A 12,291-nucleotide genomic window follows, 5' to 3' on the forward strand; every position below is an offset into this window, starting at 1 on the left:
AGAGGAATAATATCAACACTAATAGCAACTTTGGCCGGAGATTGCAAAGGCGATGTGGGCCAGAAAAAGGAAGAAGAAGAAGAAGAAGCATATTTGTAATCTGTGCGCCAGCGGGAGAGAGGGGGAATATTATCTGTGGTGTGGTGCGCATGATCTTGCTACATGGCGGCAGTATGATGTGACTGTATAACCTTATCTGCAGTTGTAATAGTGTTTAGTTCTATATTCTTTATTGTTTGTATTTTTTTAGGCATTATTGCAAAATGGATGCCAAACAGGGTATCGAGAATCTCTTTTCGGAAGACATTCCGATGTTAATTAAGGATTCAGAGCCCCCTCTGTGGAAACGGTGCCACTTGAGTGTCAACAAATCAGACTCTGTAAGTATAAAACGTGGACTTAACTTCATGTTTGTGTGCTTTAGAAGTTTGTGAAATAGTGCATGTGTCAGTGCCTTTGTAATGAACTGAAGCTTGGTGTCAAACACTTCGAGTTGACAGTGTTGCCAAGCTTACTGGTAAGAAGTTGGGGAATTTACAATATAGAGATATTCTCCAATTTTGTTAATATTTCGCATACTCACTAATTTAGGCTTCACAACCACGAATCTGAAATTAAAATTTGGTGGTCACGTATAAAAATTGGAAAATATGGGGGTCCATGATCTCGATCAACAATGTAGCATTGCTCATTACGTAAAAATTTACTGTCCTTCGGACACCTCTAATTTTTTCGTTTCCTCAATTTTTGACATTCGTACTTACGTATCTGCTTCGCGGAACATTCCTGAAGGTGTATCAACGTTGTTTTGATGAAATTTGAGCTATGTTTCCTAACCTAACAGAACTAACCTATCCACGCGCCAATGGTTCGTGGGGCTAGCTATTCTCAGTCGGAGAATTAATTTTCAATGAACAACATGAATTTCAGCTATGAAACATTCCCACATCACACAAAACACTTTCCTGATGTTCGACAATGCTACAGGAACTCATTACGGTAAGTAGTTTCTTCTGTAAAAAAAAATAAATGTGTCCGAAGGATAGTAAACTAGTACCGCTCATTATTTATCACAAGTTCTATCGATTCACAACGAAATATACATATTCCTGATATACTACAACCACAAATGTTAACTAGGTTTGCCTAACCCAACTGCAACTAACCTAAACTTTACTGTGAATGGTGCATGACCTATGCGTGCATGGTTCTACAACCCCAAATTTTAACTGTTTGCCTAACCTAACCTTCCTGTAAATGGTGCATGGGGCTATTCCCCAAATTTTAACTATGCTTGCCTAACCTAACCTAACCTTCCTGTAAATGGTGCGTGACATATGCATGCTTGATTCTACAACCCCAAATTTTAACTGTTTGCCTAACCTAACCTTCCTGTAAATGGTGCTTGGGGCTGTTCGCCAATGGTGCGTGACCTATGCATGCATGGTTCTACGATCCCAAATTGTAACTGTGTTTGCCTAACCCAACTGCAACTAACCTAACCCTCCTGTGAATGGTGCATGACCTATACATCCATGGTTCTACACCTTTGTATCATGTAACTTGTGGAGAGACATTTTAAATCAAAGGAACTGAATCACCATTTTCAAATTTACCTCTAATTAAAATCTGCATTCCAGATGCTGACAATTTCAAAGCATGCCTGTGTGGACACATGTAAATACCCTTCTTCGGCAGAACACCAAATTCCATCAATTTGTTAACCAAACCACGACCATCCTCTTCTACACTCCGCTTATATAACTGTAGCACATTAACAATCTTTTCATTTCTCTCACTTATATAACTGTAGCACATTAACAATCTTTACATTCCTCTCCACCATTCTTACACGACCAATGCTGTGAACCAAAGAGAATCGCCCTAGACAGCGGAACGGACTTTGATCGTCATTTCTTCACATCATCAAACATGGTTGCTATGTTTGTTTATGGGGAATCATCGCTGTAATTAACAACGTTATTTTAAAAGTTCTACAACTCAATGTGCAATTTAAACACGTTACCCCCAAATATTATGTGCATATACATAAGTACGATTGCATATTTAGTGAGTATAACAACTAGTAAACTAATTACAGAATATCTCTATATTGTAAATTCTTACCGTTATGGGAGATGAAAAGTGGGTACGGACTACTACTGTCACCAGGTGGTGAGAATGGCCGAAACTGCTGTAGACCGGAAGATACATGATCAGGTGTTGGGAAGCATTTACAGAAGTGATTTTATTGCTAATAGCCCTAAACCTGACCTGCCTAACCTAGCAACAAAATAATTTAAGAACTTAATACCCCTTTATATTTATGTCACGTGACACATTAGCAGCACCAGTCCATATCTGAACACCTTGTGGTATTTTTCCAACACCATGGCATTGCGCAGAAAAAAAAAATACTAGCATTATTTCCAATACAACTCCATAATACAAACCACAAATATGACATAACAACATGTGAAATTCCATTCATGGCCATTTGCCATTCTTCCAAAGCACTGCAAAACCAATTTGGTAACTATTCGATCCCCGCTGAACAGATTTCTTCATTTTTACACAAGAAACTACTTACGGAAATGAGTTTCTGTAGCATTTTCAAAGTTCGTGGATGTATGTTCTTCCATCATGGAATCTATTTGACCAGGAATTGATGTATTTTTGAAGAAAAATATCTTCCCGACGCATGATTGCTGTCACTTGTATTTGCTTTCTGTAAGGGAAGCGGATGTCTCATACATTCAATGGCGTAACCCCCTGTCAATGTTTCCAACCATGCCGTTTTATAGCAAGAAGATGAATAACTAAATATATATTCCAGATAGTATTACGACCACAAATTTTAACTATGTTTGCCTAACCTAACCTAACCTTACTCTGAATGGTTTTTGGGGCTATGCATGAATGGTTTGTGGGGCAGTTTTTTAACTATGTTTTCCTAACCTAACCTTAATCATGAATGGTTTGTGGGGCATTTTTTGTTAAGAAGTTTGGAAACACTGCATATCCACTGATGATCCACAACGCGACTCAAGCTATGCCCGCCATATTGTGTGTTACGGAAGCGAAGAAAGGAAGAACAATAATTACTGTTAATGTGAAAATTTGGATTTATTTTTGTGAAAAAAGAAAAATGCCACCTTAAAGAATCGTTCGAAATGCAGAATAGGTAAGTACAAATGTTAAAAAAGACTAAATAAACGAGTGAGAGGTGTTTGGTGGAGATCGCATAGGTACCACCAATTCATTGTACATAATTCCACAGACTTAGTTCATATGACAGGGAGATGGTGATAATGAAAATGACATAATAATTAAATAGTACCATAAAAAAAACATTCAGGTAAATTTCTTATCTTCCTCAAATTTACAGGAGAAATTACTTACTGAATGCAGTTTATTGATAATTGTGGAAGTTCGGGGAAGTGTTTTTTCGCATCGTTCACTGAATTTTGGCGGTAAATCATCTATTTTTCGATACAAACATGTGACCGATGCACGAAAGTTCTGGCACCCATTTACTTCCAGGTGGATGTAGCCTGTGTGCGATGACATAATCTGGGCCAGTTTTTCCAAACAGGCATTTAGGTAACTGGTCACACGTTTCAATACGTATGTTCATTTGAACGTGCAGAACATAATGGAAATGACGTGTGCAGGATGCGTGGTAAAAATGAAAGGTGTTGAAGATGTAGTAGATTTCGTAATACAGTATGGTATTGTGAAAGAAGAAAAGGAATGTCTGAAATGTGGTAGCACATGTAAGCTGCACATTTCATGTACAGGTACATGGAAATTTATTTGTACAAAGCAAGTGGCAGGACGTGCAAAAGAGTTCCGTGTGGTTTTAGGTGTTCTGCAAGATTAGGAACTTTCTTAGGACAAAGTACACAAATGTTGAGAAAATCGTATAAAATTGTGTACTGTGGCTTTTTCTGCCAAACCCAAGACTAGCTCTCATTAAATTTGAATTTGAAATTTGGGTAACAGTAGGATAAGCCGGAGACACTTTATACTCGGTTGTTTTCAAATAAAAATCATTGCTACTTACCTCATATGCAGTGCGGAAGATTTTTGAAGCTGGCGATAACTTTTTTTTCCATGAAAAACACGTTACTTTTAACGTTATGATTCTTTATTTGTCGTTCCTAATTCGGCGGCCAAAGCTTGACTCACGTTGTCTGTCGTCAGCTGATATGCAGTACTGTCAGATGATGTGCAGTGTTGCCAAACGTATGAACCTATAAATGTCGCACAGGCTATTCACAAAATGTTTCTCATCGACAATTTTTCCACAAAGAGCTATCGAAATTTGTTCCACAAACCATTCACGTAAAGTTAGGTTAGGTTCAGTTAGGTTACGAAAATTTAGAAAAATTAATTTCACCAAAAAAAAATATTCATTTTATTAATTTCACCAAAAAAAAACATTTTATTAATTTCACAGAAAAAATTAACTTTCACCACACTTCAATGTATTTTATTACTTTCACCAAAAAAAATCATTTTATTAATTTCACTGAAAAAAAAATTAACTTTCACAACACTTAAATGTATTGGATGCGACCGGCATGCTTAAAAAATTCATGGACTCTTCTCTCAAGTGGGAATTTTTTCTTGAAGAGGTACTCCGATAAGTAACCCGTGAAGTGATGTTTCTTGCGACCAAACATTGGGATGGAATGACGGACATTACGCCAGGCTCTTTCAATGTTTTGAGAATGAACTTCTACATTGGCGCCTCTCATTCTTTGCTGGTTTTGATTATGGATATGTCCACTTGCAGGTGTGTCGATGAACTCCACACTGTGGTTAACTCTGAGGTGCGTGTACCCTGCTCCCTGCAAGTTTATATATGCTTTCCAGCAATCTGAAATAATGGTTGTTCCAGGCAGAATGAATTGCTGTATTACTTGTAGCAGAGTTTGTTCGTTGCGGTTTTCTACAGGAACCATGAAGAAATGATCACTGTTCTCCCTTTCAATTCCTCCAAACACCCACTGACCCCCAACTGGACGTGCTCTTCTAGTCAAACATCTTTTGGTCTTTCCGAACTTTGCTTCGTCAACTTCTACAACCACTCCAGGACCTCCTATTGGTCTCGAATTGGCAATAACCCAGTCTTTGCACACTTGCCGGCAGTGGTTGGACCAATCCACAATTGTTATTGAACACATGTTCAGTTCGAATTTCATGTACTCTTGTCTTGGGTAGGGCAACAACAGCCAAATTTTACAAAATTTCACGATATTCTGAACAGTCAATTTACTTTGTCCTATAAATGTACCCTTCCTTGCAGAGATTTTGAATCCACATGGAAATCTTTTATGCTTTAATTTCCCACGCCCCTGCACTCTTTTCGAACATATGTACAGCCATTTCCCATCCCGAGCAATGTGCAACTTACACATACTTGAACATTTCGGACATTCCATTTCTTCTTTCAATATTCCATGTTCGATTAGAAAATCTCGAGGATCCTCAATATCCGGGAACATTTTCAACACGCAACCTTGACACGTCATCTTGTTAAACTTCCGCGTGGTTGCTACACTGTGAGGGGTTACATAACCAAACGCACGGAACATTTGATTCACGTAGTCAACGGTAATGGCGGCACGAGCTATCGCACAACGGAGATGCATGATTGACGAAAAATACCTTTTTTACGGGCAAAAAACGTAGCACGATCCTAAATAACAATACCTCCGGCTTCGTAAAGACCTCAAGAGCACAATTCCGTAAGTACTTTCTCGTCTTTTCTCCTGTAAATTTTAAGAAATCCGTCTCCGGCTTATCCTACCGTTACCGAAATTTGTAGTCAAACGCTTGTGGACTGGTCAAACCACTGTAGGCAATTCAAGACCAATCAGATAACATGGAGTTATTGTTGAAATTGATCAAGCTAAATTTGGCAAGACAAAGAAATGTGTTAATAGAAGAGGATGTCCAATTGAAGGACAATGGATCTCTGGAGGAATAGAAAGGGGTAACAGTAAATGCTTCTTCATGGTTCCTGTAGAAAACCGAAATGAAGAAACTTTGCTGAATGTAATACGCCAATTCATACTTCCCGGAACAACAATCATGTCAGATTGTTGAAGAGCAGGGCGCGAAATTTTTGGGCTGGCGACTAAAATTTTGTTGTTTCAAATGTGTGTCAAACAGCTTCAAGACTTCACCTCTTGAGAGAAATGGCAGAAGTTATAGAAGAAATTCTAAAACTGAGTGATATCCACGCTATTAGGTGGTTAGCCAGCAAAGAACGTGCAATAAGAGCTCTCTTGCAATCATGGAAAGCTGTTGTGACCCATCTTGAACAGGTGGCCCATAGAAGAGATAATGATAGCGCTAAAGCTAAGGATTTGCTGAAAAGTTTGAAGCAATTTAAATTTGTTAAGCTTCTGTACTTCCTTTTGGATTTCTACGGGCAATTGAACCCTTTAAGCGTGGCACTACAAAATAAGAATCTTTTGATTTCATCTCTGAAAATAAGAATTGAACACTGTATTTCAGTTTTGGCTGGCCTGGAATCTAATGTTGGACCAAGCGAATAAGATTTCTTGGACCATGTATCAGGGATGTGCAAGAGTTTCAGACTGTTAGAGGAAACTTAATTAACAATGCAAAGGTGTACATCACAGAAACATTGCCGTCTATGTCAACAGATACGATTGCATCTCTGCATGTTTTCGACACCTTGGGTTGGCCTCCCAAAGAAAATATTCTTCAGTTTGGGATAGAAAAAGTAAAGAAGCTCTACATATAATTGAACCCGAGCCTTTATAATGAGAAAATGGATGTTCTGTCAGCAGAGTGGACAGAATACAAACTTTTGTTTCCTTCTCCAGCTTTGAATCAGACGCTGGAGAAGATCCTCAGTGCGGGGTGTTCAGCAAGATTCCCCAATTTGCTCCAGATTTTGACATTTTGTGCTGTTCTACCGATGAGCACAGCCTCATGTGAGGGAGGTTTCAACTGTCACAACAGACTCAAGACTACTTACAGGAACTCTGAAGACTAAGACACTGGATGATTTGCTCAGAGTTTTCGTAAACGGACCCCTCCCCATCCTCCCTGTCAGAGTTTGACCCAACAGCTGCGATTAATAAGTGGTACTTCAGTGCAGAACAACAGTGCTACACAAACATTAATTCCTAACTTTTTAATAATTGCTCATATTTTTATTATTTATCAATATAAAATAGTGGCGACCAAAGATTTTAGTCCGGCGACTGACTTCAAACTTGAAATTTCATGCCCTGTTGAAAAGCATACATAAACTTACAGGGAGCAGGCTACAGACATCTAAGAGTTAACCATTGTGTGGAGTTTGTCGACACGCCAGCAAGCGGACGTGTTCATCAAGAAAACCTGCAAAGAATACAGGGCCATTATGTTCCAGTTCACTCTGAAAACATAGAACGAGTATGGCGTAATGTTCGTCAGTCCATGTCAACTTTTGGATGGAGCAAATACTTGTTCTCTGGCTATTTATCAGAGTATATCTTCAAGACCAACTTCGCACTGGACAATAGAGTGCACAAATTTTTTATGTGTGCAGGTGCTATGCATTATGTAACTTGAAAAGAGAATATATGATACCGTAACATGGATTAATTTTTTCTTTTTAATATGTAATACCAATTTTAACTATGTTAGCCTAACCTAATCAGGTTAGTGCTCTTTTTGCAATATTTATATAAATGTCTGCATATGTCCATAAAAATAAGCAGGCATTACAGGCTGCAAATGTCGGCATCTCCGTCAGCGCCGCCCGCCACGCTTCTCCCGATCTCTCGGCTGAAGATCGAAATGGATGCACGGTACTTTTGTTTCTGTATTTCTTTGATGATTGGGAGAAGTATAGTTGCTCAAATAAGGGAGGATTTTTAAGTGCAAGTACAGCCACGGGCTTTCGAGTAACAATCAAAAGTACACTCTCACTGTTACAGTACTTGCATACACTCTGATTTAAATACATCATGACATCAAAACTAAGCCAGGATGCTATTAAATGCCTGTTCGGGATAGTTAGGCAGTCGTCAAGCTGTAATGACCACCCTACACCAACAGAATTCCTCCACATTCTTCAGCGTCTTTCCTTTTATAATTTAGCCCTTCCCCCCCAAAATGGAAATTGTCCACCAGAAGTCATAAATTCCTTGCTAAGTGCAGATAATTTGGATCCAAATTTCATAAAAGAGCAGTTGGAGGAAAGGAAATAAGATGAGAAAGAATTGCACAGACTGGCACACACAGATATTGGAAATGATCATGAAAGTTATGTACAGATAAACAGTGATGCAAGGTTAATTTATTACATAGGAGGCTATGTTGCCAAAAATTTTAAAGACAAACAATAACAATGTCAACTCTGCATCGAAAACCTCATAACAACAAGAGAGAAAGTTGTATCTTCTTCATCCTGCCACACTAAGGAATTTGATAGAGGTGGTTTATGTTACCCCTCGGATCACCTCCTGCAGCTTGTAAGATACGTAGAACAAACCTTCACATCTTATTTGTCAACACACAGACTCCACAGTGGCATCATCAACGATATTATGTCTGTCTTCAAACGTCAACATGTAGGGTGTACCAATCATAGAGAAACTGTCACCGCAAAACTGGTCAAATTTTACTTTGTAATGAGACTTCGGTTCTATGTAAAAGCACTGAACAAATCAAACAATGCACAGGCAGATAAAATGAAATACTTAAAACTAAGACGTTGCAAATGAACTTCCGATGTTACCATTGTAGTATCTCGCATAATCAATTTCTTTCATTCAATGAGCAACAGTACCTACAAATTACTTCCAAAAAGAAATTTTAAGCGAAAAATGCAGGCTCGACCAGGACTCGAGCCTGGGTCTCTGGCATACCGTGCCATTGTTCTTGCCACTTAGCTACCGAGCCGGCCTGGCCTCGCTTGACTTTTTGCTATCGCTGTATTACCTGCGTGGATCCAGGTAATACAGCAATAGCAAAAAGTCAGGTGAGGCCAGGCTGGCTCGGTGGCTCAGTGCTAAGAGCAATGGCACGGTATGCCAGAGACCCGGGTTCGAGTCCTGGCCGAGCTTATACTTTTCACTGAAAATTTCTACGTAGTACATCTCCTGTGTGTGCCTAATGTACAATACTTCCAAAAAGTTTTAACAATTTTAATACACATCATTCCTTATAGTTTTTCTTATATGTATTGCTTCCATTCTAGAATTATTTCTCTTGTAGTCTACGGTTATAACAAGCATAAAATTAAATTACTTCAAAGAAATTATAAATAAAAAATAATGTGATCAAAATTTTTATCTGAAATAAAAATAAAACAGACTGCTTGTTTTTCACAGTTAAGTTGCTATATTTTAACAATGTAACGTTGACAACATCCATTGTATAAGGAATTTTCTTTTCTATTTTAAAAATTCTTAACCATTATTATAACTGTATCTTAACTAAAAATAAATGTCTGATGAAGGGAGCGTGTGTTCTCCTGAAACGTCACAACGAAAAACTGTGTTTTTATGCTTGTAATAACCGTAGACTCCAAGAGAAATAATCATTCCTTATTAATCTGAATGTAGGAGAGTATGAAAAATTATGGCAAGTTTTTTTAAAATGAACCCAAGACAAAGTACAATAACATGTCATGCCTTTAGTTAGCTTGCTTGCTGTATGTTTCATTCTGACAGATATTCTTAGTGTATAAGATAAAAAAAAATCACTATTTACTTCATGCTGGACAATATTGAGGAACTTAGTATTAACTGTACAACCACAAGAATAAAATGTTATGTTAAATGTATAATTTTGGAAGCAATCTCCCCATGTAAAAATTACTAACAACCAAGCTTTACATGTTAAATTACACAGGTTTTCAGTTAGGTGTGTAATGGCCTTATATATACTGTATGTTTTCAGTTAAGTGTTAATGACATTATGTACATGTTTTCAGTTAAGTGTGCAATGACATTATGCATGTATATATAAATATACACACACACAAGCTTACGCCAAGATATATATATATATATATATATATATATATATATATATATATATATATAAACATACCCATTTATATCACTCTGTGTATGCAAGAGAGAGTGTACTTTTCATGGTTACTTGAAAGCCCATAGCTGTACTTGCACTTAAAAATTCTCCCTTATTTGAGCAGCCATACTTCTCCTAAACTTGAAGGAAGTCCAGAAACGAAACAAGTTCACTCATAGAAAGGAAAGCCTCATTTCATCTCACTGTTTTATTTCATTGATGGGTATGGAACAGGGTTTATGTACCAAAGATATAAAATAGATAGTTGCACATATACTTCCACACTGAGATTCGATTTTGTTCTTGTACAGGGAAAGTCCTTTGAGAAAGTTGTTGCCAAATAATTGGAATGCTAAGCCTGTGTGCATCTTCTCATAGCAGTTTCAATTTGCATTAGATTTATGCGATGCATACTTCTAAAGTGCACCTGACCCTTTGGCCGAGTGGTTAGCACATCGCGCTGCGACGCCAAGGGTCCCGGGTTCGAATCCCAGTCGGGCTTGGTTGTTTGTGAATGACCATTCATCAATTTCATCATTTCATCACTCATCCCCATCTTCGCAAATTAGCCAAGAGGCACAAAACGCGAAGTAAAATAAACTAAATCAAATCAAATCAAATCAAAAACTTCTAAAGTGCAGAGCAATTAGTCATGTAACATTATCCCAGTCTAGTTGGCTGCACTTTTTGACACTCTGTGCAGTGCAGGTGTATACAGTGTCAGGTTGGTGTAAGGGTGGTGCAAGGATATGACGTTCAACCAACTAGACGGAAAGCGGTGCTAAAGTTCAGAATATTCAACAAGTGCCTGTCTGCTGCTTTAAACAGTCATTTATTTGACCATACACCAAACGTACACCAGTCCGGAAGGTAGTGCAGACACCAAATACACTACTTGACTCCAAATCAACGAACTAGGCGACTCGGTGTTGCACCGTGCAAACAAATAGACGCTTCGGTGCAAACAGAGTCAAAAAGTGCAGCCAACTAGATGGGGCTATTGTGTCTGTTTATCTTCATGTCCTGGGAAAACAGGATGAAATCTTGCAGAAAAAATATTAGGCACTGGAAATAACTATACATCTACAAGAGTGATTATGCGAACCTTTACTAAGAACATAGATGTAAAAGGTATTTTAAATATTATCCATATGATTTGCATCAGTGTGCAATATATGTCAATGGCATATTCTATCTCTGAATGGTTAATTTATGTACAGATTTTGAAGTTAATTACACATATTATTCTAGATGTTTACTGGGAAAATGAGGAAGGTAAAATATTTCAAAGTAATCGTTGTATGTTAAATGTGACATTCCAAATAGAACAGTAACAGTACTTATTTCATCTTGAGTGTCATGTCCTGGTGTCTTTTTATTTTGTGAAATTCCTGTTCTGCATGGTACTGTGTGATACGTGGATATGGTTGAAGATAATAATTTCTCCTCTAAAATGCATTTAATTACTCGAAAGTACTTGTAAATGTCTCTTATCATTTTCTAAGCAGTGACTTTGCTTCACTTGGACCTGGAAGGCACCATTAAACCAATAGGCTATATTATATAGTTGTATCCAAATCCTGATGCATGTGCAAGTTTTGCAATAATGTTTTCAGCATTATTAATATACAAAGAAAAGAAAAAACAAACAACATGATGACGTTATCAAACTGCAGAGTTAAAGAAGCAAGATATCAACTAAGTGCATATTATATTTTCTCACACCACCATGATGGAATTTGTGATAGCTTGTAAGAAATATTGAAAAGTTACATGCACAATGTCATTCATTATGTTGGCTCTGTGTATATATTTGTAAAATAACATGATTTGTTGAAAAAAAAGGCTTGTTTTAAATTCCCATATATATATTACAAAGTGCTTAAGTTTAAATATATACACTAAGGCCACAACTATTTTCACAATGTGATGTGAATAGCATATAATGCTATTTTCACCAGAAAAAGTAATAGCATAACCATAACATTGTATTTTATCATAATTTATTACATTCATTGGTAGTATTGGGGGCCCTCCAGATGGCATAGCAGTAATGTAAACAAGGGGTACCAGGTTCGATACCTGGTAGAGGCACATAGCGGTTTGGATCCCACTTTAAACTGTAGGTCCAGTCCAGATTAGCCTTTCTGTACATAAAGTGGACTTAAAATATCATTGGCAGTATTACTGGAGTTACTACTGAGACGTTAATTTAAAATT

At 37.5% G+C, this 12,291-nt stretch overlaps 1 long non-coding RNA gene across 1 annotated transcript in view; it reads left to right on the forward strand.

Annotated features, from left to right (window-relative positions):
• The first annotated feature begins 307 nt into the window (after nt 1-307).
• The window catches only part of LOC145984426 (uncharacterized), a 39,301-nt gene continuing 27,317 nt past the window's right edge, over nt 308-12,291 (forward strand). The window contains exon 1 of the long non-coding RNA XR_014441310.1: nt 308-380. This is a non-coding gene — a long non-coding RNA (uncharacterized LOC145984426). The remainder of the gene's footprint in view (nt 381-12,291) is intronic.

Source organism: Lepisma saccharinum, chromosome 2 (assembly GCF_977018435.1).
Source record: "Lepisma saccharinum chromosome 2, izLepSacc3.1, whole genome shotgun sequence".
NCBI lineage: Eukaryota > Metazoa > Arthropoda > Insecta > Zygentoma > Lepismatidae > Lepisma > Lepisma saccharinum.